Source organism: Pinus tabuliformis, chromosome X (assembly GCF_031772625.1).
Source record: "Pinus tabuliformis cultivar Carrire ecotype Pingquan chromosome X, CPIR1, whole genome shotgun sequence".
Taxonomy (NCBI): Eukaryota; Viridiplantae; Streptophyta; class Pinopsida; order Pinales; family Pinaceae; genus Pinus; species Pinus tabuliformis.
This window is the reverse complement of record NC_142308.1, coordinates 158,174,609-158,183,589: the sequence shown is the minus strand read 5'-3', so window position 1 is coordinate 158,183,589 and position 8,981 is coordinate 158,174,609.

Sequence of the window (8,981 nt, the reverse complement as noted above, 5' to 3'; positions counted from 1 at the left end):
GGTTAGAGGGGATGCAGAGCCCCCCTTCGTTGCGCCAATTGTGTAGCGGAGGGGGTCACAGGGGGTTTGAGTTGTACCCGTAACCCCACTTTATGGGGTCTGGGCCAGCGCCCCGGAAAATTTTGGTTTTGGACCCTATGTTAGGTTGGGCAAACCCACCTATGGTTTTGTGCATGATTTTCGCACATGTTTTTTCGACGCGATGGTTTTCGGTCCATGGTATTGGATGCTTCGGCATGTATAAATATGTATTATAACATTGAAAGGAACATAATGAAAAATCAAGCTGGTAGTCCCGGTTTTGGGACCCAGGGGAAATCTCTGTGTATATGTGTTTTATGTGTTATGCTCTTGCATTGTTTATTTTCTGTGTTTTAGAATTCATATGCAGGTAATTTCTGTACAGGGTTAAAACCTAAATTTGGTATCAGATTAGTTTTGGCTTCAAGGGGACGCCTTCGTTGCTGAGGGGTTTCGCTCGGTCCTATGGTAGACCCTGTTTAGTGGGAGATCTGCGAGATCGATTCTGGTGGTGAAAGAAGATGGTGAGCAATGGAAAGATAGAGATCGAGAAATTTAATAGTCAGAGTTTTGAGTTATGGAAACTCAAGATGGAGGATCTATTGGTGGATAAGGATCAGTGGATCGTGGTAGATCTGGGTACTAAACCAAGGGGAGCGTCCGATGAAGAATGGAAGAAGTTGGATCGGAAGGCCAAGAGCACAATACGATTATGTGTCTCAGATTCAGTATTGTTGAATGTATCAGGGGAAGCTACGACGAAGTCTTTGCGGGACAAGTTAGGGACTTTGTACCAATCTAAGTCTCTAGTGAATAAATCGTTCCTGCAGAAAAAGCTATATAACTTGAGGATGAAAAATGAAGACTCGGTGACAGAGCATCTAAACGCATTTAATACTGTGGTAAGTCAGTTAGCATATTTTGATATTAAAATTTCAGATGAAGATAAGTGCATCAGTTTGTTGTGTTCTCTACCAGATTCGTGGGATAGTTTGGTTATTGCAATAGGTAGCAATGCAACTGCCTTGCAGTTTGATGAAATAGTCTTACCCTTGCTGACGGAGGATATGAGACGAAAAAATATGGAGAGCCGGAATGGTGATGCCTTGTCTGTACGAGGACGGTCCTAGAACAGAAACAAAAATAAGTCATCGAGTGGGAGACCTGAATCTAGAGGGAGATCTAAATCTCCAGGAAAACCTGTAAAGGTGGTGTGCTGGAAATGTGGAAAGGAAGGGCACTACAAAAGGGATTGTAAATCTAAATCTCCTGATAAAGGAAAGGGATCTGATATTGCTCCTTCTGCAGAGGCGAAAACCACCTCAGATGAAGGTGGGGATGTGTACTTGGCTTCTTCAAGTACACATGTAGATCATGAGGCATGGTTGATTGACTCAAGTGCATCCTTTCACTTCACTCCCCATAGAGCGTGGTTCTGCGAGTATGAGAAATACAATGGTGGTGATGTCTTCTTAGGGGATGATAGGAAGGCTAGAATCATTGGTCGCGGAAAAGTAAATTTGAAGTTGCAAGGTGGAAGGGTTAGAACACTTCCAGTTGTTCTACATATTCCTGCATTAGCCAGAAATCTGATTTCTGTAAGCAAGTTGGATGATGCAGGTGTAAAAACAATGTTCAAGAAGGATACTTGCAAAATGGTTCGGGGAGCACTGGTATTGATGCAGGGAGTTTGAATTGGAACTCTATACAAGCTGCAAGGTAGCACTGTTATTGATGGGTGCAACAGTTCTGTGGTTCCTGAAAGTGGAGCAAAAAATCTAGTGGTCTCTGGAGAGAAGACCATGTTGTGGCATCAAAGGCTTGGACATATTGGAGTGAAGGGCCTTTAAATACTTCATGGTAAAGGTATGGTAGAAGGTATGAGTAACAACTCTCTGGATTTTGATTTCTGTGAAAATTGTGTATATGGGAAGCAGAATCGGGTGAGTTTCCCCTCTGGTAGTAAGAGGGTGAAACAGATATTAGAACTTGTGCACAGTGATGTGTTTGGACCTGTGAAGGTTCCATCACTGGGTAAGTCTGTGTACTATGTATCATTTATAGATGACTTCTCAAGGAATACATGGATATATTTCCTTAAGAAGAAATCTAAAGCCTTTAACAGGTTTAAAGAATTTAAGGCTCTTGTAGAAAATCAGACAGAGAAGAAGCTAAAAGTGCTGAGGACAGATAATGGTGGAGAGTTTTGTAGCAAGGAATTTGAAGAATTCTGTAAGAAGTGTGGTATAGCATGACATAAGACTACTCCATATACACCTCAGCAAAATGGAGTTACAGAAAGAATGAATAAGATGTTGATGGAAAGGGCAAGAAGCATGCTCAGTGGTGTCGAGTTAGGACAGGAATTCTGGGCAGAGGTGATGGATACTGCATGTTACCTGGTCAACAGGTCACCTTCATCAATGTTGGAGGATAAGACTCCACAAAAGGTATGGACTGGTAAGAAACCCTCTCTTTCACATCTGAGGGTATTTGGATGCGATGCATATGTACATGTTCCAAAGGAGAAACAAACCAAGTTGGATAGTAAATTTAAAAAGTGCATCTTTATTGGATATAAGGATGGTTTAAAGGGTTATAAGCTTTGGAACCCAGTCACACGAAAGGTTGTGTACAGCCAAGATGTGGTGTTTAAAGAGGTAAAAGATGTTACTAAACATGAAGTCCAACCAAACGAACCTAAGAAGATAGAGTTTGAGCTTAAGGAGGAAGAATCAGACTCTATAGCAGAGAAGGAATCAGAAGATGAAGAGCCACAAACTCCGGGTGTGAGAAGATCAGTTCGAGAAAGAAGGCAGCTAGAAAGGTATAGTCCATCTGCTTTCTATTCAAATTTTGCTTTATCTATTACTGACGATAATCCCAGAACTGTGAAGGAAGCAGTAGATTCAAAGGATGGAAAACTATGGAAAGAGGCCATGGTTGATGAAATGGCATCTTTTCACAAAAATGAGGCTTGGGATCTGGTGGAGTTGTCGACTGGAAGGAAACTCATTGGCAACAAATGGGTGTTCAAGAAGAAGAAAAATGCAGAAGGAAAGGTGGAGAAATACAAAGCTCAATTGGTAGAAAAAGGTTATTCCCAGGTGTCAGGAATTGATTTTGGTGATATTTTTTCTCCTGTTTCCAAGGTAACTTCTATTAGATTACTTTTATTTGTTGCTGCTACTTTTGATTTTGAGGTAGAACAGATGGATATGAAGACAACATTTCTTCACGGGGATCCGGAAGAGGAAATATACATGAAGCAACCTGAAGGCTTTACGGTGAAGGGTAAGAAAGAACTGGTATGCAAGTTAAAGAAGTCTCTATATTGGTTAAAACAGTCACCATGGATGTGGTTTCAGAAATTTGATACATTTATTCAGGGACTTGGCTTCAAAAGAAGCAAATCAGATCACTGTATGTATTTTAAATTAATTGGTGACCGTGTTATTTATCTGGTATTGTATGTGGATGATATGTTGCTGGTTGGAAATGACAATGAAATTATCTAGGATTTGAAGACCCAATTGTCCTCCAAATTCGACATGAAAGATCTTGGTGCTGCAAACTATATTTTGGGGATGGAAATTAAAAGAGATCGGGCAAAGAGGAAGCTCTGGTTAAACCAGAGGAAGTATGTCGAGACAATAATGCAAAGGTTTAATATGCAGGATAGTAAACCGGTGAAGGTTCCTATTCCTGTAGGTGTGAGGTTATCTGCTGAACAGTGTCCCAAGACACAAGAAGAGGAAGAGGGTGTGTCCCGTGTTCCATATGCAAGTGCAGTTGGTAGCTTGATGTATGCAATGGTCTATACTAGACCAGACATTGCACATGCAGTGGGAGTATTGAGCAAGTTTATGTCAAAACCAGAGAAGGAGCATTGGACAACAGTGAAGCGGGTTTTCAAGTATTTGCGTGGCACTAGTGATTATGGTTTGTGCTACCAAGGAAGATCAGGATTGGACAGAATGTTGGATATTTGTGGCTTTGTTGATGCAGACTGGGCTGGAGATCTGGATCAGAGAAGATCTACAAGTGGGTATATGTTTAACCTATTTGGAGGTGCAGTCAGTTGGATGAGTAAGAAACAATCTGTAGTGGTACTATCAACTACAGAGGCAGAATACATGGCAGCCACTCATGCAAGCAAGGAAGCAGTTTGGTTGCAGAGATTGTGTTCAAGTATGGGGTTAATACAGGGAGCTATACGGATAGACTATGACAACCAAAGTGCAATTTTCTTGGCAAAGAACCCTGGATATCATTCAAAAACAAAGCACATTGATGTTCAGCATCACTTTGTGAGGGATATGATAGAAGACAAAAAGGTGTTGCTGGTAAAGGTGGACACTTTGAAGAACACTGCAGATGCATTGACAAAATCTGTGAGCTCTAAGAAGTTCTCTTGGTGTAGAGAGACAATGGGCATTTCAGGGCAAGAAAAATGACTAAGCTCTCTTGTGGCCCCCTGTGGAAAGAAAACAACAAGTGGAAGAATGTTGGGTTGTGTTATATTCTTTCCACGACTAGCCCACGTAGTTAACCGGGGGGTTAGAGGGGGGGCGGAGCCCCCCTTGTTGAGCCGATTTTGTAGCGGGGGGGGTGTCACAAGGGGTTTGAGTTGTACTCGTAACCCCACTTTATGGGGTCTGGGATAGCGCCCCGAAAAATTTTGGTTTTGGACCCTATGTTAGGTTGGGCGAACCCACCTATGGTTTTGTGCATGATTTTCACACATGTTTTTTGGACGCGATGGTTTTCGGTCCGTGGTGTTGGATGCTTCGGCATGTATAAATATGTATTATAACATTGAAAGGAACATAATGAAAAATCAAGCTGGTAGTCCCCGTTTTGGGATCCAAGGGAAATCTCTGTGTATATGTGTTTTATGTATTATGCTCTCGCATTGTTTATTTTCTGTGTTTTAGAATTCGTATGCAGGTAATTTATGTACAAGGTTAAAAGCTACAACTAAGCCACATATCCATTGCCTAAAGTCCACTTTCACTAACTATCATTGTCTAAAGTCCACTTTCACCAAGCTATCAGGTCAATTGGGCTCGAGGCCTAATCTCCAGCTCTAAGCCACATGTCCATTATCTAAAGTCCACTTTCACCAACTAACTCACCAACTATCATTATCTAAAGTCCACTTTCACCAAGTATCATTGTCTAAAGTCCACTTTCACCAAGCTATCAGGTCAATTGGGTATCAGGTAAATTAGGTATTAGGTCAATTGAGTTGAGGCCCAAACTCCACTTTCACCAACTAAGCCACATATCTATTGCCTAAAGTCCACTTTCACCAAGCTATCAGGTCAATTGGGCTCGAGGCCCAATCTCTATCTCTAAGCCACATATCCATTGTCTAAAGTCCACTTTCACCAACTATCATTGTCTAAAGTCCACTTTCACCAACTAACTCACCAACTATCATTGCCTAAAGTCCACTTTCACCAACTAAGCCACATATCCATTGCCTAAAGTCCACTTTCACCAAGCTATCAAGGCAATTGGGTATCAGGTCAATTGGGCTGAAGGCCCAATCTCCACTTTCACCAACTAAACCACATATCCATTGCCTAAAATCCACTTTCACCAACTATCATTGTCTAAAGTCCACTTTCATCAAGCTATCAAGTTAATTGGGCTCGAGGCCCAATCTCCAGCTCTAAGCCACATATCCATTGTCTAAAGTCCACTTTCACCAATAACTCACCAACTATCATTGTCTAAAGTCCACTTTCACCAACTAAGCCACATATCCATTGCCTAAAGTCCACTTTCACCAACTATCATTGTCTAAAGTCCACTTTCACCAAGCTATCAGGTCAATTGGGCTCGAGGCCCAATCTCGACTTTCACCAACTAAGCCACATATCCATTGCCTAAAGTCCACTTTCACCAAGCTATCAGGTCAATTGGGCTCGAGGCCCAATCTCGACTTTCACCAACTAAGCCACATATCCATTGCCTAAAGTCCACTTTCACCAAGCTATCAGGTCAATTGGGCTCGAGGCCCAATCTCCAGCTCTAAGCCACATATCCATTGTCTAAAGTCCACTTTCACCAACTAACTCACCAACTATCATTGTCTAAAGTCCACATTCACCAACTAAGCCACATATCCATTGCCTAAAGTCCACTTTCACCAAGCTATTAGGTCAATTGGGCTGAGGCCCAATCTCCACTTTCACCAACTAAGCCACATATCCATTACCTAAAGTCCACTTTCACCAAGCTATCAGGTCAATTGGGCTCGAGGCCCAATCTCCAATTCTAAGCCACATATCCATTGTCTAAAGTCCACTTTTACCAACTAACTCACCAACTATCATTGTCTAAAGTCCACTTTCACCAACTAAGCCACATATCCATTGCCTAAAGTCCACTTTCACCAACTATCATTGTCTAAAGTTCACTTTCACCAAGCTATCAGGTCAATTGGGCTCGAGGCCCAATCTCCACTTTTACCAACTAACCCACATATCCATTGCCTAAAGCCCAATCTCCACTTTCACCAACTAAGCCACATATCCATTGCCTAAATTCCACTTTCACCAAGCTATCAGGACAATTGGGCTTGAGGCCCAATCTCCACTTTCACCAACTAAGCCACATATCCATTGCCTAAAGTGCACTTTCACCAAGCTATACCAACTAAGCCACATATCCATTTCTTAAAGTCCACTTTCACATATCCATTGCCTAAAGTCCACTTTCACCAAGCGATCAGGTCAATTGGGCTTGAGGCCCAATCTCTACTTTCACCAACTAAGCCACATATCCATTGCCTAAAGTCCACTTTCACATATCCATTGCCTAAAGTCCACTTTCACCAAGCTATCAGGTCAATTGGGCTCGAGGCCCAATCTCCACTTTCACCAACTAAGCCACATATTCATTGCCTAAGGTCCACTTTCACCAAGCTATCAAGTATCTCCACTTTCACCAACTAAGCCACATATTCATTGCCTAAGGTCCACTTTCACCAAGCTATCAAGTATCTCCACTTTCACCAACTAAGCCACATAGCCACATATCCACTGCCTAAAGTCAACTTTCACCAAGCTTTCAAGTCATATCCATTGTCTAAAGTTCATCCACTTTCACCAGGTCATATCCATTGTCTAAAGTCCACTTTCACCAACTATCATTGTCTAAAATCCACTTTCACCAACTATCAGGTCAACAAGGAATTTCACCAGGTCATATCCATTGTCTAAAGTCCACTTTCGCCAACTATCATTGTCTAAAGTCCACTATCACGAACTCCATTGTCTAAAGTCCACTTTCACCAACTATCCATTGTCTAAAGTCCACTATCACCAACTATCAAGTCAACAAGGGCTTTCACAGGGCATATCCATTGTCTAAAGTCCACTTTCACCGGCTATCCTTTGTCTAAAGTCCACTATCACCAACTATCAAGTCAACAAGGACTTTCATAGGGCATATCCATTGTCTAAGGTCCACTTTCACCAACCATCCATTGTCTAAAGTCCACTTTCACCCATCCCTTTCACAGGCCATATCCATTATCTAAAGTCCACTTTCACCCATTGCCTAAAGTCCACTTTCACTTTCACTAAGTAAACTATCATTGTCTAAAGTCCATTTTCACCCATTGTCTAAAGTCCACTTTCACTTTCACTTTCACCAAGTAAACTATCATTGTCTAAAGTCCAAACTATGATTGTCTAAAGTCCACTTTCACTTTCACCAAGTAAACTATCAGTCTAAAGTCCAAACAATCATTATATAAAGTCCAAACTATGATTGTCTAAAGTCCACTTTCACTTTCACCAAGTAAACTATCATTGTCTAAAGTCCAAGTATCAAGTCTATCATTGTGTAAAGTCCACTTTCACTTTCACCAAGTAAACTATCATTGTCTAAACTCCAAGTATCAGGTCAGTGTCTAAAGTCCACTTTAACCAAGTATCAGGTCATTGTCTAGAGTCCACTTATCAAGTCATTGTCTAAAGTCCACTTTCATAGTCTAAAGTCCATTTATCAAGTCATTGTCTAAAGTCCACTTTCACCAAGTAAACTATCATTGTCTAAAGTCCAAACAATCGTTGTCTAAAGTAAATTATCATTGTCTAAAGTCCAAACTATGATTATCTAAAGTCCACTTTCACTTTCACCAGGTAAACTATCATTGTCTAAAGTCCAAGTATCAGGTCTATCATTGTGTAAAGTAAACTTTCACTTTCACCAAGTAAACTATCTAAAGTCCATGTATCAGGTCATCTAAAGTCCACTTTCACTTTCACCAAGTAAACTATCATTTTTTAAAGTCCAAGTATCAAGTCGTCTAAAGTCGATTTTAACCAAGTATCAGGTCATTGTCTAAAGTCCACTTATCAAGTCATTGTCTAAAGTCCACTTTCACCACGTGTGAGGTCAACAATAAGTCACAAGTCCACTTTCATAGTCTAAAGTCCACTTATCAAGTCATTGTATAAAGTCCACCTTTCACCAAGTCACTTCATTGTCGAAAGTCCATTTTCACCAAGTGTCATTGTCGAAAGTCCACTTTCACCAAGTGTCAAGTCAACAATAAGTCACAAGTCCACTTTCACCAAGTCAACAGTAAGTCACAAGTCCACTTTCACCAAGTGTCATTTGTCGAAAGTCCACTTTCACCAACACCAAGTGTCAAGTCAACAATAAGTCACAAAGTGTCAATACCAAGTGTCAAGTCAACAATAAGTCACAAAGTCCACTTTCACCAAGTGTCAAGTCAACAATAAGTCACAAGTCCACAGTCAACAACAACAAGTCACAAAGTCCACTTTCACCAAGTGTCAAGTCAACAATAAGTCACAAGTCCACTTTCACCAAGTGTCAAGTCAACAATAAGTCACAAGTCCACTTTCACCAAGTGTCAAGTCAAGTCCACTTTCACCAAGTGTCAAGTCAACAATAAGTCACAAGTCCACTTT